This window comes from Garra rufa, chromosome 1 (genome assembly GCF_049309525.1).
Source record: "Garra rufa chromosome 1, GarRuf1.0, whole genome shotgun sequence".
In the NCBI taxonomy this organism is placed as follows: Eukaryota; Metazoa; Chordata; class Actinopteri; order Cypriniformes; family Cyprinidae; genus Garra; species Garra rufa.
The window spans coordinates 99,846,099-99,872,446 of NC_133361.1; the positions used below are offsets into that span (position 1 = coordinate 99,846,099).

General features: G+C 38.7%; 1 pseudogene; it reads left to right on the plus strand.

The window, feature by feature from the left end:
• Nucleotides 1-26,348, plus strand: part of LOC141322867 (uncharacterized) — a 677,976-nt pseudogene that overhangs the window by 568,212 nt on the left and 83,416 nt on the right.

Below are 26,348 nucleotides of genomic sequence, written 5' to 3' on the forward strand. Positions count from 1 at the left end.
GTAGGACTGTAGTTGCAGAATTATATCTAAGCACAAGAAAATGAAAAAAAAAACTAATACAACACATAGAAAGCAGTTAATAACTGGGAATAATTTGTTGTGAATAATAACCGGTAATATTAAAAAAAGCAGACAAATGTGGTATTTTGTGGAGGTTTAAATCATTACAATATAAATAATTATCTCTAATGTTCAAGAATCCAACAACATGCTAGCCAAATCCAGCGGTGTGGACGCTTTAGAGGAAGCAAGGTTATGTAATTTCACTTTATTTAATTTCCTCCATCCTCCTGTCTTTTCCGTGTGTCCTTCCCTCGCATCCTGGAGGGGTGGAGCTAAGACGCAAGGAAAGGAAGCAAGGATGCACAAATAAGAAATGAGAAGCACCCACAGTACCTTTGGAGCATTTAAACCTTTGATCAGACTATCCATAAATATATTTAAAGATAGGAAAAAATTAGGGATGCACCGATACGAATCGGCCGATCATGCTTGCGCGTTTTGTCAGTAAAGCCGGTTCTGTAATCAGCGGTAAATGCCATCAGGTGCGTGATTTCACGTTGAGCCGTATATACTACACACAGCCGTTGTTTACCGTGCGCAGCTCGTCAGTGAACAACGGCTGTGTGTAGTATATACGGCTCAACGTATACAGAGATATCTCTAATGGAAAAAGCTCTAAAGCTAATGGAAGAGTATGACTAATCATAAAAGCATTATAAAATATCTCTTGTACATTACGACTAGTCAAATTAACATTGTAGAAATCTTCAATGCATATTACGACTAGTCACAATAACATTGTAGATATCTTGTTTTATAATTATGACGAGTCAAAATTGCACAAAAGATATCTACAATTGGAATTATGACTAGTCAAAACAGAATTATGACTAGTATGGCAAAGAGTATTTAATGCTAAAACGGCTTGCCATACCCACAGTGCTGTTCACACGCTTCTTTTATTTTGATCAGGTGTTGTGACGTCATAAGGCTGCGCTGCGTTTCTGCATCAGTGTTTCAGCTGAAGAAAGGTTTGTAGTCTTAACCATTTAAAGTGTTTACATTCATACAAAGCGTTCAGTCTATTTTATATGGAATACACGCGATATAAACGTAAGAACTATTAAGTGCAACATTGTAATATTTTATCTAGTAATGAACGTTATTTTGTGAGTATAGCGCATCCACACAGCTTCTGATATCTCTCTCTGTTAGTGATTCAGATCAGAAACACGAATTCGACTCAATTGAATCAGTTGGTTCACAAAATGATTCACTGTTTCAAATCGCCGCTCTCTGAGAGAACTGCTGCTCAAAACAGTGTCAATACAACGAGAACCAACCAACGTGTTTAACGATAACTTTCACAAACAACTGTAATTGTTTTGTTGATAGAATAGCTATTTTTAATGATTAATTTAATATACAAAATGTTATATACTAATCGTTAAAAACCTGACTGAATAGTAAGTTAAAGTTTTGAGTGTTTGTCTAATCAGATCATTTAAAGGAGTAGTTCACTTTCAGAACAACAATTTACAGATAATTTACTCACCCCCTTGTCATCTAAGATATTTATGTCTTTTTTTCTTCAGTCGTCAAGAATTTTTTATTTTATTTTATTTTTTTTAGATAAACATTTCCAATTTTTCCATATAATAGACTTAAATGGTGCTTCGAAATTTGAACCTCCAAAATGCAATTTAAATGTGGCTTCAAAGGGCTGTAATAATCCCAGCCGACGAAGAAGGGTCTTGTCTACCACAACGATACGTCATTTTCTCAGAAAAATATTTTTAATATACCTTTTAAGCACTGAAAGGCTGACTCGTCTAGCACTAAGGCTGTAATGTATTATATACATGATATGAAGAAATTTCCAGAAACGATTACCTCAAAAAACATAATTTCTTGACGACTGAAGAAAAAAAGACTTTAACATCTTGGATGCAAGGGCGTAAGATTGTTGTTCTAAAGGGTGAACTAATGCTGTAAGTTTGACTTCCTTTTTGTTAATTGCTCTCATCTTAAACAGGACAAAGTTTCCAAACATTGAAAAAAACCTGGTGGAGCAACTGAGATCCACGTGACACACTATTATAAAGATGGCGTTTATTAAAGAGGAGAGTGAAGACATGAAGATTGAAGAAAAATTCAGAGTAAAACATGAAGACACTGAGGAACAAACAGGTTGGTTTTCATTCTCAAAGCCGGACTATCCTATGAACTGTCCTCTACATTTTCTGACTTCATTTGCATTTGGCAGGTGTTTTTCTACACTGTCTGCCTTCCTGCAGATTTCAGCTTCATTTTTTTCTTTAAGTTACTCTTATTTAAAAACAGCATAAGAATTGCATCTCATTTAATATTTAAACGTTAATGTTCACTGCTAGGACTGAGTAATATTTTTCATATGAAATAGCTAGGTAACAAAAAGTTGTGTGCATGTGTTCTTGCTCTGATGTAATGACCTACTGTATGCTAAATAAAGTCTGGAGACATCCGTCACTTTCACTCGACTAGGGATTCCCCGTTTATAAATTACTGAATGTTAGTCGTCAAGAATTTATTCCAGGTCCAGCCGGTCCTTGTCGTAGGCCTTATTAGGGTATATCAGGCAGGAAATAAATACATTTTGCCTATCATTCATCAACCTCACTAATTACATGCTATACCTCTTACAGCTGCTTAGTGCAGCAGTCCTCGCGCCCCACCGCTCTGCATATTTTGTGTGTATCTCTCAGGGTTGGGGCCATTCATGAATTGAATTGAGAATGAATGGTAAATTCCAATTTACTTCCTGGAATGGAATTGGAATTGGGATTGCATGCAGCTGACAGGAAATTAAATTGGAATTGAATTGGAATGCCAGGAAACAGAATTGAATTCAAATAAATTCCACTAAATTCCACTTGAGTTGCTGAATAAAATAATTTGACTTGATTTGCTTAATAGTTTATAGTACATTAAATATTGTAAATAACATAAACAACAAACATATAAAAGAAATACAAAGTACTGTATGTTTAGTATGTTAAGCATGATCATTTCACATGCCAAATTTCAGGAAAATATGATAATTTAATGCAATAAAAAGTGAATGAAATACATGAATGAACATGACTCATTTGTTTGTGAGTTGAGACATATATTATGTGGTAATCATATATTGAATGTATAGTACATCCAGAAACTTATCACCACTGTCATTCAATTATTAATTCTTAATGTACAGTTCTCATTTGTATTTACTTGCATTTGAGCAACTCTATTTCATACATTACTTGGTATTTGTATAGCATCATAAAGTTCAAATGTATGTCTCTAAATCACAAATAAATACTCAGAAACAGCAATAAACGGAATTCAGTGGAATTTCCCTGAATTAAATTCCACTTCCTGTAATTCCAATTCAATTCAACTCTGTTTCCTGTAATTGTTGTTGAATTCCAATTCCATTTCCTTCTTTGAATTGGAATTTTTGAATTAATTCCTGAATTGACCCCAACCCTGGTATCTCTTATCACGTACAACATTTGTTCTATTGAAGGTCATTATAGCATTAAACATTCGATTGTATTTATTTACAGATTCACACTTTTCTAGTAAGATTTGTCTGTGTTTGAAGATCCTGCAGGTGGTGGCATAGTGCAAATTTGTGAAAGAATGTTCTGAAGTGCAGTAAACTTTGTCGGATTTCCAGTGCTCAGGGGAATATGTTAATTGGAACACAGAGATTTAACTAAGAGAGGCACGCAAAATATGCAGAGCGGGTGGGGTGCAAGGACTGGAATTGAGAACCACTGGCTTAGCAGTTAAAGGATGTAGTTGTATGTTTGTTTTGACACTTTACATGTTTGAATGTTTTGATGTCTGTTTTATTTGTCTTTTTTTCACCTTAGATCTGATGGCACTGAAAGAGGAGAGTGAAGTACTGAAGGAAACGGAAGAGAAAAATCATGATTTCATAAATGGAGAAACATCCTTTAGTTGTTCACAGACTGAAACGACTTCCTTAAGAGAAATAAACCGAAAGACGGGAAAAAGTTATTTCACCTGCCAACAGTGTGGAAATTGTTTCAATCGCAGAGCAAATCTCAAAAGACATGTTAGAGTTCACACTGGAGAGAAGCCATACACATGCCCTCAGTGTGGAAAGAGGTTTAGTTATAAACAATGCTTTGAAGTCCACTTACGAATTCACACTGGAGAGAAGCCTTTCACATGCAAACAATGTGGAAGAAATTTCAACCGAAAAGGAAACCTTGACAGACACATAAGAGTTCATACTGGAGAAAAGCCCTACACCTGCCCACAGTGTGGAAGAAGTTTTAGCCAGAAAGAAGAGCTTCATTTCCACATGACAGTTCACAATGGAGAGAGCCTTTTCACCTGCCAACAGTAAGTTTCAACCAAAAAGAAAGCTTAAACAGACACATGAGAATTCACAGTGGAGATCAGCCTTATATGTGTGATCAGTGTGGAAAGAGTTTTGATCAACATGGAAACCTTGAAGTCCACATGAGAACTCATAGAGAGAAGCCCTATACATGCTCTGAGTGTGGAAAGAGTTTCTGTCAAAAACAACAATGTAAAGTCCACATGAGAATTCACTGTGGAAAGGAACCCTTCACATGCCCTCAGTGCGGAAAGAGGTTTAATCACAAACGACGTTTTGAAGACCACATAAGAGTTCACTCAGGAGAGAAGCCTTTCACCTGCCAGCAATGTGGAAGAAGTTTCAACCAAAAAGGATCCCTTAACAGACACATGAGTGTTCACACTGGAGAGAAACCATTTATATGTGGTCACTGCGGAAAGAGCTTCAGATATAAAGCAGCACTTCAATACCACATGAGGTTTCACACATGAGAGCGAGAAACCTTTGCTGTGCCTTCATTGTGGAAAGACTTTCTGGAACAAGATAACCTTGAGATTCAGAGAAGCATCTCTGATATAATTCAAAATATCTGAGAAGTGAATTTGGCCTTTGTTTACACCTGGGTTTAAAATGTGTTTTGCTTGATCAGATCACAAATAAGCTGTCTCTGTATCACAGTCTCTTTTGTCCACCTTCGACTACTTCTCTCCCCATTTTGTCAAAGGGAGGGTAAATGCATGGGATCTTTCAGATCTTCCGATCAAATGAATAAAAGATGTTTGCTCAAATTACAAATAAACATAAGTCTAGGGAAAATGACCAAAGAGGGGAAAAGAAATAAGGAAAAAGACTTTATAAGCAGTGCTGGTGATAGTGAAAAGGAATCAATAAATTGAAAAGGGGAGGAATGAAAAATTGTAGTGTGATTTAAAGAGGGGTACGGAGTAAAAGTATAATTGCATTAATAAATGAGTTGTAACAAGCAGATGAGATCAAGTGTGCGAAAGTACTTGAAGATGGAGCATTGGTGGTAATATGTAATTGTAAAGAGCAGAGGAATAAAGGGATAAAAATTAAAATAGTATGTAAGCAATGATTCTAAGTTGCAATCAAATAAAATATGGGTGTGTGGAGTAATAACTGGGTCCCATTAAGTGTGAACATGGGAAATGTAGAAGAAAATGTAATAGAAGCCGAATACTTACAGATGACTAGAGAGTGTTTTGTTTTCTTTCTTTTTTTTTTTGCTTTTCCCCACCCTCCTTCTATTTTGGTAATACGATTTTTCTTTTGACAGCTTGGGAACTTTTTTTTTCCCTCTTCAAGGACATTTTTTACAGGTGTGTCAGTGAGTATATCACTGGCCCTTGCTTCAGTTGTTGGCCACTAGCCTTTCGGGGACTGGCTTTGGGGTATGGCCTTACAGTTTCAGGCAAGAATTCTGGAACAGGCTCCTGCTGAACATCAAAATGGACACACAAACATGAATATTTCATTTTCTAAATTTGATGAGCATACACTACTAGAAGTGAAAGTAATTTATCTTACTTCAGTGGTGATAAAGATAATAGGAACTAAACTGAGGGTAACTTCTTTAAAAGCATCTGAGTTAAGGGTCCAGGTTAAGGAATATCCAGGGATAGGACATAAGACAGAACAGCAGTGGATGGCCCACAAAGAGATGGAGGTGGAGAAGCGGACGACCCAGGAAGAGATGAAGTTGGAGGGCGTTTGTCAGTCACTGAGTCTAGGAGAAAGTTGACTTTAGAGAAGATGTCCTTGTTGTGCGGCCAGATCCAAGTGCAGTGAAATCCCTTCTTGACATTCTGAGATGACGCTGTCAGGAGCAAGATGTTGTTGACCATCTCTTGCAGGTCATAGAGATGGTGATCGTTGTTGCAGGATGCCTTCGGTGCAACTTGTCCATCTCACTGTTCAGGTGTTTCTTTAGTGGCCCATAAACTGTCCTATCAAGTGGTTGCAGTTGGTGTGTGCAGTGGGGGGGAAAGACAATAGAACCACGCAATTCGCCTGACAGAAGTTTATTGGTTCATTGGTAAAAGAATCCCCATTAGCTGTCACCTAAGTGGGACGAGCTAGTCTTCCTGGGGTCCATACAAAAGACAAGACAAAAGACAAATTTACAAAACACACAATACAAGTCAAAATCTTACAATGGTCATCTAAAAGCCTTTGCAGACAGCATTATAAAACATTTGAAATCTGTCAGAAAAAGTTATTACATGATAGGCATAACATTCCTTATCACATATAACAGTGAATGTGCTCATTCATCCTCACAAATTTAAATAGTGCATCCTCAGATGGTCTAAAAGTCAATAGCTCCAATTGATACAACTCTGAAGCATCGGACTACGGCAGGCATAGCACACACACACAGATCTAACGCAGCACCAGAGAATGGGTACTTGGATGGAGACTTTCAGCCAAACAGATGCTACAAAAACCTCAGGATCACATTTGTAGAAAGATATTTTCAAAATAGGGCTCATAATTATTACAAATTATGGCTTATCCAAGGGTTTGATTTTGGTTTCATAAATAGGATATAAAACACAACACCACTGATTTGGGTCACTTTCTCTGGATGAAATAAAACAAAAGGAATATTTCAGAGAATATAGTACTAATTGAGAATGATAAAAATTTGATTACTTCTACAGAGTAGTTGTTATTATTACAATATTAGTGAATGTCTCTCGCTTTACATAAATAGAGAAATCAAATCTAAAGTTTCTGCCGGCAGGACTTTGACAGATTTCCGATGGGATGTAGGGTGTGTAACAGAGAAACCAAAGTCGTCATCCTTGGAAACTCCAGCCTAATGGGGACCTGTTGACACACACACACACACACAAGATATATGAAGGAAATGAGAACAATCCACATACAAAACAGACCGGATCCAATAGAGCTTTCTTAAGAAGTCTTAACCCCCTGGGGTTGACAAATGCCTATACGCGTTTTGTTCCAGTTTCCCAAAAGGAACTTCAATTACACGGCCATTTCTGATTGAATTTTGGGGGGTGCAGAGCTGAAGAGGTTAACTAAACTTTGCACTTTCTACCAATACTAGATTAAGTCAGTATACCTGACAGTGCACATACAAGGCTTTTGGATTTTGCCTTAGGATTTTGAACCATCATAACCTCGACCCTGGATGTTTTTTATTTTCATGACAGTTTCTTCAATTAGAGCCATCAGAAGATTTTCAAGAGCATCACTGCTTGTTGAATGTACATTGCATACCTGATTGTTTAACTTCTTCACGTTCCTGTTGTGCACATATCTCCCAACTGTTTAGTGTGGGACATATCTTTCATTTCTTCCATATCTTCCATCAATAAGAATTGAAAAGATTTTGCTCTCTTGAATTTCCTTTTTGATGACACATTTTACTGATATGGCCAAAGCTTTGATTAAGTCATTCTGGGTTCTGTTTGATAGGCATGAGGTTAGAACTCTTTGTCTTTCTCTACTGTTTTAACCTTACCGTTTTGCAGTTTGTGTGACTCTTGTATTTTTTAATCCTTTAAAACAAAGATGGCAGCTAAAAAAAACATGGCATCAGTGCTAGGAGAATATTCAAGCCATAGATTGTTCTTATAACACTTCTGAAATGACCATCCCTCTACATTCTTTGGAAATGGCACTACTTGTTGGAAGGGTCCAATATTATCACATTCGGATAATGTCTCACCATCTTTTATGTTGAATTGCAGGACGTGGGCAGGGTTAGTTGTAGTCCAAGAAGGTTTGAGAATAGCCTCTTTCTGGCTTTGGTTTCCTTCACGTGGCTTGCTTCTTGGAATTAATAACTGGATGTCGACTCCTGCAATGCATTGTTGGAAAGGATAGAAACAGCATTTCTCTGCATTTCTGAACAATATAGAGCCTGTAATACCCTGGCCAGCATATGTACATGTTCTGGGATATTTCTTTATGGTCAACTACTGCCACCATCATAATGTAGTAAAACCCTTTTCAGTTATAGTAGTACATTGCATTGGGGCAATCTTGCAATTCATGCATGGTTAGGCCGGAAAGATGAATAATGGTCCGGTACTCCACCAGAGTCCTTAAGTAACAACAGCCAATCTCTCAACCATGTTCAGTGCATGAGAATGCATTCATTAAGTCATGCCAAACACAAGATACCCAACAAAATATCAAGGAATATCCCCTGGTGGTCTGTGATGGACTGTAGATAAACAGCTTTGATGCAGATGTGACATATATTGCACCAGTTGCTACAAGGAAATCTGGAGACCCACCCATCTGCAGGTCATTTTCAGTGGAGAAAGTAATCCACCTCCTCAAAAAGCCAATGACTGCCTTGCTAGTGGCTTAGAGGATTCAGGGATGTCAAAGGCCAGTAGCACCACTCTGTATAAAGCAAAAAATAAATAAATAAATAGCCCTGTGTGTCAGTAACCAAACGCAAAGAGAAAAGAAATAAGACAAATTCATGAATGAACTTTGATTTCAATGCATATATACACATATAAATAAATAAGCCAACGTAGGAAACAAAAGTCTTGTCTGTTTAAAGTATATTATAAAATGAACTATTTACCTATTTACAGACCTGTTGCCACCTGAATACTGCTGTGGAATTTTTTTTTTTGTGTGACTATTGAGGAAAGAGCTGACCTCCATTGCATATGGAGCTGCATGAGCGATTCATTAGAGGAACACTACCTCGATATCTCTTTCCCACTTATGGTCCCAGAATCACACTTAAGTGCAGCAATCAAGGATTTGATAGTCTGCCACTCACTGAAGATAGAGACAAAAGTGGTTTGTTAAATCTGCAGTCAAAGAAACAACAAAAATGTAATTTTAAACATTTATTTTCTTATCTGTACATTGAAAGCAGTACAGATTGACAAAAACAAATATTCAGAAGCGCAAGTATTACTTCAAATATGTAAAATATGGATTTACATACAGATCTGGCCATTAAAAATGCGTCTATTTTCACGCGGCAGCCTGCAATTCAGCACACCGTGACCACGCGTCGGCCTGCAGGGGCTTTTTTAGGGTTTTTTTTAACGTTGTTGCGCTTCATATAATATCCACCAGGTGGCGCAAGGAACAACATTCTGTGGCCAAGCCCTGCACAAAGAGGGCTATTTGGACAGTATTTATGTCTGTTGTTTCAATATCTGGCGCCATAATCGGTAATTCATTCTGTATGTAACGGCAAAGTATTTATAATTTCGTTTCCTTTTTATTAAGTTAATTTAGAAAAAAAAATTTGGAGCATTTTTGTTCGTTAAACGTAAGCTTTTTGTTTCTTAAAGACCAAGCGGCAGACAGTGAGTTGACCTACTCTGTGTTTCAATTTGCCTTCTCAAATCACGAATTGGCTAAAATAAAATCCATAGATGTAAAATAAAAGATATAAATAATAATAGATATAAATATGCGCTATTAGGTGCATATCCAATCGTTTGTGCGGAGAGAGCAAAACTCATTTTTGAAGGCTCAAGCTCGATCAGTTACATTTTTTTTCAGTGGAAAATATTTAACCGTTATTTTTTTGTCAGACAAGATAAATAAATATGTAGAAAGACTTAAATTACAACTTAACGAAAAAAACAAAAAGAAAACAAAAACTGTTTTTATTATGTAGCTAGTCCGTAGAGATGCATTTCTCTCTAAAGGCGCGCGTCCAACGAGGATATGAGGAGGACTGTTAACTGCATCATCACTGACTCAGAAAACAGTAGTTTCTAAATAAATAATTAAAATATCTCCTTACTATTAGACAGTCATGGTATTTACTTTTGCCAGTGTTTTGTGGTAAGCTTTAAACACGGAACCCTTCCAAGCTGTGCTGAACGGTGCGCTCAATGCTGCTGACAGGACCGTCATGGTAGCCTGGTCTCGTGGTTCCTCCAGCGCTGCATTTTTTTTTTAAATCACCACTGAATGTCTAAAATATAATTTTAGCCCGCATTTGATCTTTGACGGACTAAAATGCAGGGCTATAATACGTCTTAAAAGTGGAACATGGAAATATAATCGATGAAAAAAGTTTTATACTCGACATTGTTTCCAAATCATTAAATGTGAGATTCTGGAAATGAGAATTAAATTTAGCGGGTCGGGTCGGGAAGAAAATTATTCTAAGTGGGTATATATAGGCTATATATTCTAAGGGTGTATATATATAGTTAGTATCATAGGCGGAGCGTGTGTAAGGCTGGGGAAGGCTTAGCCTTCCCCTGGCCAAGGGGACCTGGGGCCAAAATATGGCACTAAATTGGACATATTCCCCTGCACAAACAAAATCAATATATGTGACCCTGGACCACAAAACCAGTCTTAAGGTTAAATTTTACAAAACTGAGATGTATACATCAACAAATAAGCTTTCTATTGATGTATGGTTTGTTAGGATAGGACGATAATTGGCAGAGATACAACTATTTGAAAATCTGAAATCTGAGGGTGCAAAAAAATCAAAATACTGAGAAAATCACCTTTAAAGTTGTCCAAATTGAGCTCTTAACAATGCATATTACTAATCAAAAATTACATTTTGATATGTTTGTAGTAGGAATTTTACAAAAAATCATCATGGAACATGATCTTTACTTAATTTCCTAATGATTTTTTGCATAAAAGAAAAATCAATAATTTTGACCCATACAATGTATTTTTGGCTATTACTACAAATAAACCCCAGCGACTTAAGACTGGTTTTGTGGTCCAGGGTCACATATTATGTCTGTTGATAATAAAATGAAAATGTAAATTGCGGCATTACATTAAGATCAGATAATCTGCACCGTAATTCTTTTTAGGCGTTTTTACAGTGTTATAACGAACCACACACAATTCTGTTGGGTTAGGAATGCAATGTCTATCAGAAGCGTTCAAATGAGTCTTGTCAGTTTTGTTGAGTGCGCACAACTCTTGATTTTTTTGAAAATCATAAACAACAAAGCTCAGACGCACCTAAAATGTAGCTAAGTAAGAGATTCATTACACAGGGAATACAACGAAATCATGGTTTACATTTAAGATACAAGTTCATTTAAGATATAAGATAACATGCATATTGATAAGTTCGTTAAAAGCATCTGGATGCAAAAATAGTATTTTTTAAAGGTGTTTTTAAAGCATTTGCTTTATGGATTAAAATACTAATAGGCTAATAAATAATTTGCATATCGGACAAAATTGCGTTGCAGCAAATCCTCTAAATTTTAAGATATATAGAACAGAGAAACATAAAATCTGAAAATATAAGCAGCTACAATTATTACAGTTTTACATATACTCTATGCCAGTATAATTTGTAATTATAATTATAATTTTATATCATATTCTATAGCATTATAATTTTAATAGAATTATAAAATAAATATAATCAGGCCTGTTTTAGGCTTTTCCTTACTTTTATATTTTAGACATTCATCAATAATGGAGATAAAGAGAAAAATTTCTCGCCATTTCTAAATTGGACGTGCCTTTATATAGAAATATCTTTAAATCTTTAGGCCTACAGATTACATAATGAACGTTTCTATTTTCGATTTGAATTATTTCGTTTTAAAGTGGTAATTTAAAGCTTTCTATGTTCATTGTGAAGCGATGTTCAAGAACAGACGGCAGAATGCGCATCTTCTGTTTTCCTTTATTTTATAAACGCATGAGTTGTTTATAGGCTATTGTGAGTGCACTAAAATAAAAATGGACCCGTTACAGGTCAAAATGATGTATTACTCCTATACCTTTATGAGCAAAAATGAAGAAATTATTTTTTTTTTTTTCACACAAAAAAAGTGATTGCACTGGTGCCTCCATTTCCTGCAAAGCTACTTCAGCTGCCTTCAAGTCTCCACACAAACGATTTGATATTCATCCAACAGCGCGCATTTAAACAAGGTTAAACGTTTAAACTAACATGTTTGATATGCTTGAACTGTTATATATATAGATTTTAATTTAGGCAAGTCCTTATGCTTTCAGAAGGCTAAATTGATAGAGGATCGACTCACTGCCGCTGGCCGCTTATCATCATTACTTTAAAAACATTTAACGTACAATTAACAAACAAAAATGCTTCAAACGTTTTGCTAAAAAGCGTAGAGCTTTTGCGCAGAGAAAAACCTAAGCTGTATATAAAATAAATAAATATGCCCATATGTGAAATATATTTTTCTGAATGAAAAATAAATTAACAAAACAAAAGAGAAAAAAATAACAAGTACAAAATTACAAAATACATTATACATTTCAACATTTTAAAAAGATGTAGCGAAATGGAAGAAGTCCATTTCAGCTTTTCATTTTTTCTAATGGGCGGAAACAAACCAATGAGGAAATTGAATATAAAAGAGCGCTAGAAACGGAAGTGAAGGAGCGAGTAAAAACAAAACACGTGTAGGTTGTTATTGGAGTGGGACACACGCTACCTGAAGCTGAAGGTCGTCGGCTACTATTCTTTGCTGGAATCATGCGCTGACTGGGTGCGATCGCCAAAGTGACGGAGAAATTGCTCTACTGCGTCTGCATGGTTCGTTCGCCTGCCTGGTGCAACATAATCCAGCCTGGTTTGCTCGCCTGCCTCAGGTACTAGTGATGATGTCCATCATCTTTTAACCTCACGTTAAGTCTCCAAACTCTTTCTCCGGCCCGGGATTTGCGGCCGCTACACAGACTGCTTCACGCAGCCCCCACCACACATACACACACATACACGCTCATTGCACACGCACACACCCATACACAAACACTCGTTTGGATTATTTATTTTTCTTTGTGGTTGTTTTTTACATGTTTCTTTTTTTTGAAAACTGAACACTAAAAACTGAGTTTGAAAAAAAAAGAAAAGAACGAACTTTAAGACATTACAGTGAATCAAGGACTCTCGTGATTTTGTTGTTGCTTGTGTGTGAAATCTTGAACTGAAATTGAACGGCAATCTACTTGCTGTCTGTTTACTTTAGTTTTTTTTATTTTTCATGTGAAGAAAAGAAAAAAGAAATACAAACTCTGTGAAAATTTAACTTTGTAAAATTCTTTTTTTTTGTGTATGTTTGAAAAATGATTTCCTAAAATATATATACTTTTTTTGACCAAACCCTTCAATCTCTGAATGTGTCATTTAAGCACTGTTCTATATTAATGTGGGTATTTGAAGGAATTTATTTTCATTTTTGTTGTGTTACCGTGGTTTGAGTTATCTTCGGGGAAATTGAACTTCATTATATGTAATTTTTTTACTTGACAAGTTTTACTTGTCTGGCGCCCGAACAATTAAATTTAAATTTATTTAGTCAAATTTGATTTGGGGGCAGCCACCGTTACATAAGTGGCGCCCGAACAGGGACATGAAACTTAAACACTTAAACCTTGATGACATGAAACTTAAACACTTAAACCTTGATGACTTGAAACTTAAACACTTAAACCTTGTTGACTTGAAACTTAAAACATTTAAGCACGTACACCGTGACCACTTAAACTGGTCATTTGAACTTTGAATTTGAGTTTCCCTAAAGGATTACTTAAAGATTACTTAAAGGTTGGTTGTCACTTGAAACTGCCTATATTTTTGTGTTTGTGAAAGTGTGGTGTGTATATATACATACTGAACTGAAACTGTTTTTCTTCTTTACTGAAAGGTTGTGTGGGAAGATACTTTTTGTTTGTGAACTTGCACGTTGTTAAATATAGAATTGTGTTACCCCTTAGTTGTCTTGCTGCCAAACTGACCCAATTATGTGAAAGTTGTGGAAACAACCATTTGTGTTATTGAAAGCTAATTATTGATTTGTGAAGTTAAGTGAATTGTAGTGTGAATTGGTGAATCGGACAATTGGACAGACATTTCACACTGAACTGTTAAGAGTATTCTGCTGCAATTTATTTTTTTCAAACATTTATACATTGTTTTTTTTTTTCTCTCCCCCAACTTGCATTTCACTACATTTTTACACTGACTGACTACACATACACTGACAATCAAACATGGCTGCCACTCCTCTCTCTCCATCCACTTTCGTGGAGATGGAACCACCCGCACCAGATGTTGCTACCCCAGTCTGGCCTCCAGCACCCCGTCCTCTACTTTCTTCAACTGGACCTCTTCGTGCTCCTTTCCACTTCACTCCTACTCCAGCCAGCACCACTGACTTCCCAGGAACCCATGTGCGGTTTGCTACTTCACCACTAGCTGGCAGTACTCCTGTTCAACCCTTCACCTGGGAACAGGAACCGAATGGCGACTCCATGCGGATATGTACATCACCTGGGCCTTCATCTTTATCTTCAGTGGTACAGCAGGACTTGCCTGGCATCCTGTCAACTCCTGGAAAAGGAATGCATCAACTCACTCAAGTTAAAGGAAACTGGGACACGTTGACACAGCATATGCAAACCCATGAGAAAACCATTGGTGAACTTGCCAAAGAACTTAAAACCATGACTGCACATCACGACAGCCTGATTTCTAACCTTGCTGATAAACTCAAGCAAAACCAACAAGAAGTGCTCACCCACATTTCTGAAAGTAAGAAGCATGTGAAGGAAGAGACTGATCAACTCACTAAGTCACTTAAAGTCATGATTCCTGATGAACTTCACAAAGCTAAGACTACATATGTGTCTGAAATGCGGTTCATGATTGACCAACTTCAAGTGGAGCTTCAGCAAGACATCAAAACCTACCTGGTAACCCATCAACGAAATTATGACCAGTTGTCAACAGAGCTCACCCAGTGCACCCAAACCACCAACACACTGTGTGAAACTGTTAAAAGCTTACAAACTGAACTTGAGAAAAGACTCGAAAAGCAAGAGAAACAAATGACTGACCTTCAGACAAGAGATTACTCACCTTTACCTCTCAATGCTCCAGTTTCATCTGTATCACCAGTGACTGCTCCATTGCTTCCTGCTCCTCCAGTTTCATCTGCATCACCATCGACTGCTCCTTTGCTTCATGCTCCTGTTGTAAAGAGTGATCATCTTAAGATTACATTTCCTACTTTTGGGAGACAGTCAGATGATGTGGACCCCTTGCTCTATCTAACTCGATGTCAGGATTTCTTGGCGTTACATCCTCTTACTAATGCTGACATCCTGGCCACTTTCCGCACTGTCCTTTACGGTACTGCCCGGGACTGGTGGGAAGTTGCACGATCTTCAATAACCACGTGGCAAGAGTTTGAAGCTGCTTTCCTCTCTGCTTTCCTCTCAGAGGATTATGAAGACGAGCTAGCTGAAAGGGTAAGGACAAGAACACAGGGGGAAAGAGAGAGCATTAGAGACTTTGCATTTACATACAGAGCTCTCTGCAAAAGGTGGAAGCCCACCTTGACGGACAGTGAGTTGGTGAAAATGATGTTGAAAAATATGAATCCCTACCTTGCAAGCCAGATTCGCAGTCGGGTGAACACAGTCGATGAACTTGTGAAATTGGGCCAACAGCTGGAAAAAGACTACGAACAACAACTGCAATATGAAAAATGTGTGAGTTCTAAGCAACCCCTATCCATGCCTCAAAGACCTATTCCCAACCGCCCGGCAGAGAAGCCTTTAGTGCAATGCTGGCGATGTAAAGGCCATCACTCACCTGGCAGCTGTCCTCACTTTGTCTCTTCTCAGTCCCAGTCACCTCAGTCCACCAGCCAACACCCTTCCTCCAATAGCAAGCGGACAACATTTCCATCTACTAAAGGTACTACTGGTCCACCTGGCAATCGCTCTGTGTCTGCCACCTTTCCCCACAAGTCACCAACAACTGATAAGAAACCACCACCTACTGCAATTGTTCCACAACAATTAGTGATACCACTTTGCATTGGTACCTGGAAGGGAAAAGCCATTGTTGATACTGGGGCTAGCTACACCCTTCTACATGAGAATCTCTGGAAGGAGCTCACTTCACAAAAACTCCATCCATGGACCCAGGGTCCGCTCTACCTAGCAAATGGGGAAGCAGAAATTCCTTTAGGTTGGATAAACATGCCAATCACCCTACATCAACAAGTATTCACCATACCTGCTGTTGTTCTATCAGCCAAAGCCCTGGCCTATGCAGTCGTATTAGGACTGGACTTCATCTTCTACAGTGGGCTGCAGATCAATGTGGCAGATCAAAAGTATTCATTTCAGTCCAATCCTAAAGAGTATTATCCTTTCCAGCCAACAAATGCCAGTGTACCAGTTATCAGTTCCCAACATCCAAGGGGAAAGATGGGAAATAAAAATCCCAACAGCCTCTCCTTACTATCTTCTGTTCCTCCTCCTCAACTTAACATGTTTCAACCAGCCTACCTGGATGAAAGGACACTAATTGACACTGCTGTACAGGATGCCCACTTACCTCCGGAAGGCAAGCAACAGCTACGGCAGATCCTCGAGTCAAACCCTCAAGTTTGTACCCTTCGTCCGGGACGTACTGAAGTTACACAGCATCACATATATACTACCCACCAAGTACCTATAAAACAAAGACCGTACCGCACAACACCTGCCAAACAAGTTGTCATTACAGAGCAACTGGAAGAGATGTTGACTGCCGGAATCGTAGAACCATCACACTCTGGATGGGCCTCACCTGTTGTCTTGGTCCCTAAAAAAGACGGAAGCCTTAGGTTTTGTGTGGACTACAGAAAAGTTAATGCCATTACAGAGAACGATGCTTACCCATTACCCAACATCACTGAGATCTTGGAGTCACTATCTGGAGCGGCCATCTTTTCCACCATTGACCTAAACAGTGGCTACTGGCAAGTGAACATGGATCAAGAAAGTAAACCAAAGACTGCTTTCACAACTTCATCAGGACTGTTTCAGTTTAATGTTATGCCATTTGGGTTAAAAAATGCCCCAGCAACATTCCAAAGACTAATGGAGAACGTTCTAGGAGAATTGCGTGGAAACGTCTGCTTTGTCTACATTGACGACATCATTATTTACTCACCATCTGTAGCCCAGCACTTCTCCGACCTCCAGGCTGTTCTTTACAAGCTGCAAATGGCTGGCCTCACCATTAATTTAAAAAAAAGCAAGTTCTGTCTTCAGAAAATAACTTTTCTTGGACATGTTGTCAGCGTCCAAGGCATAGCTGCAGATCCAAGCAAAGTGGAGGCTATACATGAATACCCTGTTCCCACCAACATCAAGGAGGTCCAGCGCTTCCTGGGGTTAGCCGGGTGGTACCACCGGTTTGTACCAAACTTCTCCAGGATCGCTGAACCCATCAATGCACTGAAAAAAAAAGGATGTTCATTCCTCTGGTCACAACAATGTCAACAAGCCTTTGAACATTTAAAATGCTGTCTTACCTCTCCACCCATTCTTGGCCATCCTGACCTTCAACTGCCTTTTACCGTCTATACGGATGCCAGTAACACTGGTCTGGGTGCTGTGCTGACCCAGCGCAAGGAACAGGGATTGGAACAAGTTATTGCTTATGCCAGCAGAACCCTGAACAAAGCAGAGACCAATTACACAGCCACCGAAAAAGAGTGTTTGGCTGTAATTTGGGCCCTGGAAAAATGGCAGCACTACTTAGAGCACAAACTGTTCACTGTCATCACAGATCACTCAGCGTTACAATGGGTAATGTCTTCCACAAAAACCACAAGTCGCCTCATCCGGTGGGCCTTGCGACTACAGAGATTTGATTTCATCATTGAATATCGCAAAGGAAAACTAAATATGGCACCTGATGCTCTGTCTCGGATTCACACCAGTTGTAACCTGTACACCAACCAACACCAACAGGAGAATGCTGAGTTTCCGATGTCTCCAGCCACAATCTGGGAAGAACAGCACAAAGACCCTGTCATCACCAACACACTTCAAGCACTTGCCGAAAATGATTCCTCTCTAAAAGATCAGTATGAGATAGTGGAAGATAAACTCTATCACAAAACTCACCTGCCGAACAATCAAGTTCATTACAGAGTCTACATTCCTACCAGCCTTGTGTCATCCGTTCTACACCACTACCACTCTAATCCCTGGAGCGGTCATGTAGGTATTTATAAGACCTACAAGCGTATCCATGATGTTGCATTCTGGCCTGGAATGTGGAATGACATAAAACACCACGTTAAAAAATGTGTCAAATGCCAGACTCTTAAGGGAGAAAATCAGAAACCTGTGGGCAAACTACAACAAGTCACCACCACCCGTCCCAACGAAATGCTTGGAGTGGACATTATGGGGCCAATGCCACGCAGCACACAGCAAAATGAGTACCTCTTAGTCTTTGTAGATTACTACTCCCGGTGGGTGGAATTTTTCCCCATGCGCAACGCTAAAGCTGAGACGGTTGCATTACTTCTTCGGAAGGAAATTCTAACCCGTTGGGGAGTGCCAGACTTCATTCTGTCGGATAGAGGTACACAATTTGTGTCATCACTGTTCAGAGAACTCTGTCAAAAGTGGAGTATCAAACCTAAATTGACAACATCATACCATCCACAAACAAATATGACAGAGAGGGTTAATCGTACGCTCAAATGCATGATTTCTGCCTATGTGGACAACAATCATAAAAAATGGGACCAATACTTACCGGAACTCCGTTTCGCTATTAATTCAGCTGTCCAGGAAACGATTGGGATGACCCCTGAAGAGCTTCATTTAGGGAGGAAACTGCAAAGTCCCATGGACAAGGTGTTACATGGCAAGAATCTAACTCCAGACTGCACATCTTACGATACAGTCCATCACCTAACTGAGCTTCAGACCAAAGCCATGGAATGCTGTAAAAAAGCACAAAAGAGACAGCTTCGGAATTATAATAAAAGAAGACGAGATGTCACATACAAGGAAAAGGATCGTGTGTGGATGAGAACCTTTCCCCAGTCTAGTGCACAACATCACTTCACTGCAAAATTGGCTCAAAAATGGAAAGGCCCTTACCGTGTCGTAAAAAAGGTGGGTCCATTGAACTATCGAATAGCGCTAGAGACCACTGGCGAAGATGTTCGCATAGTACATGTGTGCAACCTGAAACCATGCTTTCCCACGGCTGAAGAGCTGGAATGCCAGGAGAAGAAAAGGCTCTGCCAAATATTCAATGAAGCTTCTGATGAAGAGGAATTCATGGGATTTTAATTATGATTCACATTTCCACAACCATAGGTTGTTTTCTCCAGGGAGGGAGAGTGTAGCGAAATGGAAGAAGTCCATTTCAGCTTTTCATTTTTTCTAATGGGCGGAAACAAACCAATGAGGAAATTGAATATAAAAGAGCGCTAGAAACGGAAGTGAAGGAGCGAGTAAAAACAAAACACGTGTAGGTTGTTATTGGAGTGGGACACACGCTACCTGAAGCTGAAGGTCGTCGGCTACTATTCTTTGCTGGAATCATGCGCTGACTGGGTGCGATCGCCAAAGTGACGGAGAAATTGCTCTACTGCGTCTGCATGGTTCGTTCGCCTGCCTGGTGCAACATAATCCAGCCTGGTTTGCTCGCCTGCCTCAGGTACTAGTGATGATGTCCATCATCTTTTAACCTCACGTTAAGTCTCCAAACTCTTTCTCCGGCCCGGGATTTGCGGCCGCTACACAGACTGCTTCACGCAGCCCCCACCACACATACACACACATACACGCTCATTGCACACGCACACACCCATACACAAACACTCGTTTGGATTATTTATTTTTCTTTGTGGTTGTTTTTTACATGTTTCTTTTTTTTTGAAAACTGAACACTAAAAACTGAGTTTGAAAAAAAAAGAAAAGAACGAACTTTAAGACGTTACAGTGAATCAAGGACTCTCGTGATTTTGTTGTTGCTTGTGTGTGAAATCTTGAACTGAAATTGAACGGCAATCTACTTGCTGTCTGTTTACTTTAGTTTTTTTTTATTTTTCATGTGAAGAAAAGAAAAAAGAAATACAAACTCTGTGAAAATTTAACTTTGTAAAATTCTTTTTTTTTGTGTATGTTTGAAAAATGATTTCCTAAAATATATATACTTTTTTTTGACCAAACCCTTCAATCTCTGAATGTGTCATTTAAGCACTGTTCTATATTAATGTGGGTATTTGAAGGAATTTATTTTCATTTTTGTTGTGTAACCGTGGTTTGAGTTATCTTCGGGGAAATTGAACTTCATTATATGTAATTTTTTTACTTGACAAGTTTTACTTGTCTGGCGCCCGAACAATTAAATTTAAATTTATTTAGTCAAATTTGATTTGGGGGCAGCCACCGTTACAAAGACAGTGGGTGTCCCTCCTGACTCTGACCCAGCAAGAGAAATTTACCTTTTCACACAAGGTACATTTTTGTCCATGTGCAGTAGTACAGCAATAATCAAATATTTATATTTTGTCATGAGGACTGTCTGACTTAGCCTTACCTTGCAGTGTCTGGTAACACACTTACACTTCTGGAGCTGGCAGATTCTGATCCGGTGAGTACTCTTTATTAAAATCATAGGCTTGGCATGTCCTGACAAAACTATTAATACAAGTTGTGTTGAATATGGCACTTCTGACGATGATGAGATGCTGGACTCCAGAAGGCTTGAGGTATCATGTCGATTTTATGTAAAAAAAAAATCATATTTGTAATAGTGCAGCTTGGGAACATAATGTGTATTGCCTAAAGTAAATCTACATTAGGCACAAATCCTGCTTTGCTAATTGATGTGTGTTTTACAGAATTCACAAACTGTCAGACCTCTCTACAACACGCATCTCAAGAGACAGATAGAGCTGGCAGAAGTCAAGATCAAAGTGAACAAGAGAAAGCTGCAGGACATGGACCCTGAGATGGAAATTAAACGCAAGACACTGAGGAAACTGGACTTGGAAATCCAGAAACTAGAAAGAAAACTAAGTGATTGCAGTTGACACTGTAACCATGATTGTAACACAATGTGTAATCAATGTTATTTTATCTTTTCAAATAAAAATACAAAAACATTGTGGTCTCTTATGTTTTTCATGAATGTCCGGTCCACTACATAGGCATTGATCTAGTGAAGTGGAACTAAAATTTGTAGCACACACTGTGTGGTTATCTTCCCAATGTGAAGCACATCTACTTGGTCCTGCTGCTGACCAGACAGGCGCCGCTGTGAAATATCCAGCTGAAGATCCTGAACATCTTCATGAATTGGACTGGCAACCAAAAAACCTTCCCAGGGTCAGCTTTTTATAGTTGTTTATGTATATATGTACGCTTCAGTGAACCAAATTCATGTTTAATTATATTACATAAAACGCTGGGTAAGAAGTTCATCCCTTGATGATTATGAAAGATCGCGTTTACTCTTTCACTTATTAACTTCCAAGCATAGACTTCTATTACAAATGCAAAACATGAGTGATGGGTGGTCTAATTTTACTTTAATTTTAGGCAATGTTTGAAAAGTATTTAATATATAGTATATAAGTTCGTATTACAAGAAAAGGTGTCTTGAACACTAACAGTGTCTATCGGTAGGCTTCCTATTTAGCAGACTGAATTTTCCCGCTTAGGCTGCTGGGGCGATTGGTTTGAACCATTATAGGGGTGGTCACAGGTTCATTTTATATTTATATTAATTTACTATTTTTACTATGAGTAATATTTAAGATACAGATTAGTGCGAACAATTTATCACTATTTAAAAGGAAGACCCCCTACATCTTGTGTTTATGTCCTTCAGGAGGGATAAAGCATTAATTAGGGGGGTCAGCCCCCCAAAACCCTTTTGTCAGGAAGTCACACAAATTGACAAAGAAATTTGTAATTTCTGTTGCAGATCAGTTTGTCAATGCTTTTGTCATTTACAAAGCAAAAAACTAACAAGATAATTGTAAAACTCTCTTCTCTTTCATCCAGTGTTATTAAATCATGGAGCAGCCAAGAACAGGCTGGTGGTGGGAAAATAGAGATGACCCTCCAACTGAAAACACTCCTAGAGCACCATACAACACTGACCCTAGAAATAGGGTGAATTACCTTTTTTTTTTTCACCTTTTTGGTCCGATTGCGTCTAGTTCCAAAAAGCAACACTCGAAAGGAAGATGCAGGGTTTGTGCACATAAATGGTTTGCGAAGTGAGACCTCACTCTCTTATGAAAGCCCCCTTACATTCTGGTAATTGTTACAGTTTACCACTCAAAGATAAAAATACAGTGTCTAATATTTATTCACCAAGTTATAATTTTATTAATTTTTTAATGTTTATTTAATTTTGAAGATTTACTTTATGAAAGAATGACATCTGAATGTTTTATTATTTTTTTAAATAACTTTGATAAAAATGCATTTTTATCATTTTTTTGTCCAAAATGTGTTTCTGATTAGACCTATATGCATTCAAGTGGTGAAAAAACATGAACACATGGAGATAAATATATATTTTTATTTTTTAAAGGCTTAGCCTAGTTACATGACTTGAGACTCAACTCAGACTCATGACCAAAGACTCAAGACCTGACTCAAGGTGCGGTCACACTGCACTTTTCGTTCCATTGACTTCCATTCATACGCATGCGAATGCGTTAGACCGGAAACGCAAGCCCGTGCGAAAAGTTTCGCATTTCGCTGCGTTGTAAACTTCAAGTATGGTGAACTCTGACCTGCGAAATCGCATGACGTGAAAGCGAGCGACCAATAGAAGATCGAAACGTTATATCGTGACCTTTCTGTACAGAAAAAAGATGGAGGAATCGCTAATTCTAGCAGTTTCACATCATCCTATTTTATATAATACGTCTCTAAAAGATTATAAAAATCAAATAAAAAGAGAAGCTGCTTGGTTCGAGGTGTCAGCGGAAACAGGAATAGAGGTACATTTGAACACCGAAATAAATAAATGAATGGAATTCTTACGTTATGTACGTGTGTGTACTAAATATATGTGCGTATACACTGTCATTCAAAAGTTTGAGATAAAAAACAACACTAAACTGGAATATAGTAAATTAAAATGAAAAATATTTGAATACGCTTTAAAATATTGATTTATTAATGAATTCAGAAATGGTTCTAATACAGTGATTTATTATCAATGTTGGAAAGTTTTAACTGCTTCCTTTTTTTTATTAACTTTTCCATTATTTGATAAAAAAAATTGCATCTCAGGAATAAAATTATATTTTTTATATAGATTATATATTTATTGTTACTGATCATAAACTTTTAAACAGCAGGGTGTGTATAAATGCATGCATGTGTGTTCATATATACATAAACACACACACATATATATATATATATATATATATATATAATATAATTATACACAATCTGTTCCATCAACAACCTGGCAATAGCATTTTATTTTTCAGTTGAAACTTGCAAGAAAAAATGGCGTGGACTCAGAAACACCTACATGAGAGAGAGACGCATAGAAAGAGACAGTAAGAGAAGTGGTAGTGAGGGAGGACAGAGAAAAAATTTGAGTTTTTTTTATGTGCTTTATTTTATAGAACCGTTTGTGGCAGAAAGACCCACATGTGGTAATTTTCCTCCAGTTCCTCAAGAACAGACCATCAGAGCAGGCACAAGCAAACAGGTGCAGGAACATGAGCAGAATGATTCCCTATTGTGACTTTTATTAAAAATAAAAATACATTTCACTTAAACAAGGTTATTTATTATATCTAATATAGCATAGTGTAGTATATTTAAAGTATATTGTAGTATATATAAAAAATGCAATTTATCGTGCAACCATAGAAATATCAGTGATTTGTTCCAGTACTGAAATTCATTTTTTTAAATGTAATTTCCAGGTTTCCCATGGCAATGGGAACCCAGGTACAGGCAGCACCATTCAGATGTTCAATACCATCAGTCAGGTCACAAGCAGTCAGAGCCCAGGAACCAGCAGCCAGGTAGACATCAGAAGAAATCAATTCTGTATGAAGTCAGACTTTCACAAACATGTTATATTGAATACTTTTTACATTTAAAGGCTTAGTTCTGCCAAAAATCGTGTCATAAACCTATTAGAAGACAAATTAACATCTTTTTAATGAGTCAGGTCCCGAGCTGCCAGGTTCCCAGCAGCCAGGTTCCCAGCAGCCAGGTCCCCACTAGCCAGGTCCCCAGCAGCCAGGTCCTCAGCGGCCAGGTCCTTAGCAGCCAGGTCCTCAGCAGCCAGGTCCTCAGCAGCCAGGTCCCCAGAAGCCAGGTCCTCAGCAGCCAGGTCCCCAGCAGCCAGGTAGACATCAGAAGAAATCAATTCTGTATGAAGTCAGACTTTCACAAACATGTTATATTGAATACTTTTTACATTTAAAGGCTTAGTTCTGCCAAAAATCGTGTCATAAACCTATTAGAAGACAAATTAACATCTTTTTAATGAGTCAGGTCCCCAGCAGCCAGGTCCCCAGAAGCCAGGTCCTCAGTAGCCAGGTCCCCAGCGGCCAGGTCCCCAGAAGCCAGGTCCTCAGCAGCCAGGTCCCCTAAAGCCAGGTCCTCAGCCACCAGGTCCCCAGAAGCCAGGTCCCCCAAAGCCAGGTCCTCAGCAGCCAGGTCCCCCAAAGCCAGGTCCAAAGTCACAACATCTCTGCAACAGGCACCAGCAGCCAGAGCACCACTGCATGTAAAAAAGGGAAAAAGAAATCAAGTGGAATGGATGATTTTAAAAATGAAATATTGTCCATTGTTAAAGAAAAAAAGAAAAGATGATGGTGTTGACAGCTTCCTTACCTGCATTAGGCCAGCACTCTCCCGTATACCCAGACAAACCAGAAGTTTGCTTCAAATTAAAATAATGCAGAGTTAATACATGGTGCAGAGGACAGCTCTGACAGTTAAGATACCATTACGATGCAGAGTAGTTTGTCTCTTCACTGCAACAAATTTGAAGAAAATAAACATCAAATTACTGGGCAGAACCAGGGGAGACTCTGGAAGACTGGGCGGAACCAGCGGATGCTCAGGAAGGAGGATTGGGACCGTGAACTCCATTGGGAGCATCATATCCATAATATTTCCATCAATAAGTTCCATCCTGGCTGGAGAGACTCAGGTTGGGCAGCCATTATAGCCGAGGACTCAGGAACGATGGCCGCCTTGGCCGGGAACTCAGGTACGGAGGCTGTCTTGTGAGCCGACTCTGGATGCTTGGGCGAGACGTGACTTGGCTCGGGCGAGACGTGACTTGGTCTTGATGGGACTGTTGTGACTTGTAGTGATGGGGATGGAACAACTGTGACTTGACCTGAACTTGAGGGAACAGCTGTGACTTGACTTGACTTTGTGGGAAATGCTGTGACTTGACTTGACTTTAAGGAAACAGCTGTGATTTGACCTGACTTTGAGGGGACAGCTGTGACTTGAAATGATGAAGAAACAGCTGTGACTTGTCTTGATGTTGGAGATACAGCTGTGACTTGTCTTGATGTTGGAGATAGAACTGTGACTTGTCTTGATTCCGGGGGAACAACTTTGACTTGATTTGGTTTTTAAGGAACAGCTGTGACTTGACTTGACTTTGAGGAAACAGCTGAGACTTGACATTAAAACAACTGTGACTTGACTTGATGTTGAAGATACTGCTGTGACTTGATTTGACTCAGGAGGTGCTGCTGTGTTTTGGCCAGACTTAGGATGTAAAATTGTGTCTTGGCTTGACTCAGGATGTGAAACCGGGTCTTGACTGGACTCAGGATGTGTGGTTGTCTCTTGACTTGGCTCTGGAAGTGAATCTGTGTCTTGACTTGACTTAGAAAGTGAAACTGTGTCTGGACTTAGCTCAGGAAGTGAAGCCGTGTCTTGACTAGGCTCAGGAAGTGAAGCCGTGTCTTGACTAGGCTCAGGAAGTAAAGCTGAGTCTTGGTTTGACTCAGGGTGTGTGATTGTGTCTTGACTGGCCTTAGAAAGTGTGGCTGTGTCCTTGCTTGACTCAGGATATGAAGTTGTGTCTTTGCTTGACTCAGGACGCGAGGCTGTGTCTTTCCGTGACTCAGAATGTGAAGCTATGTCTTGACTTGATTCAGGA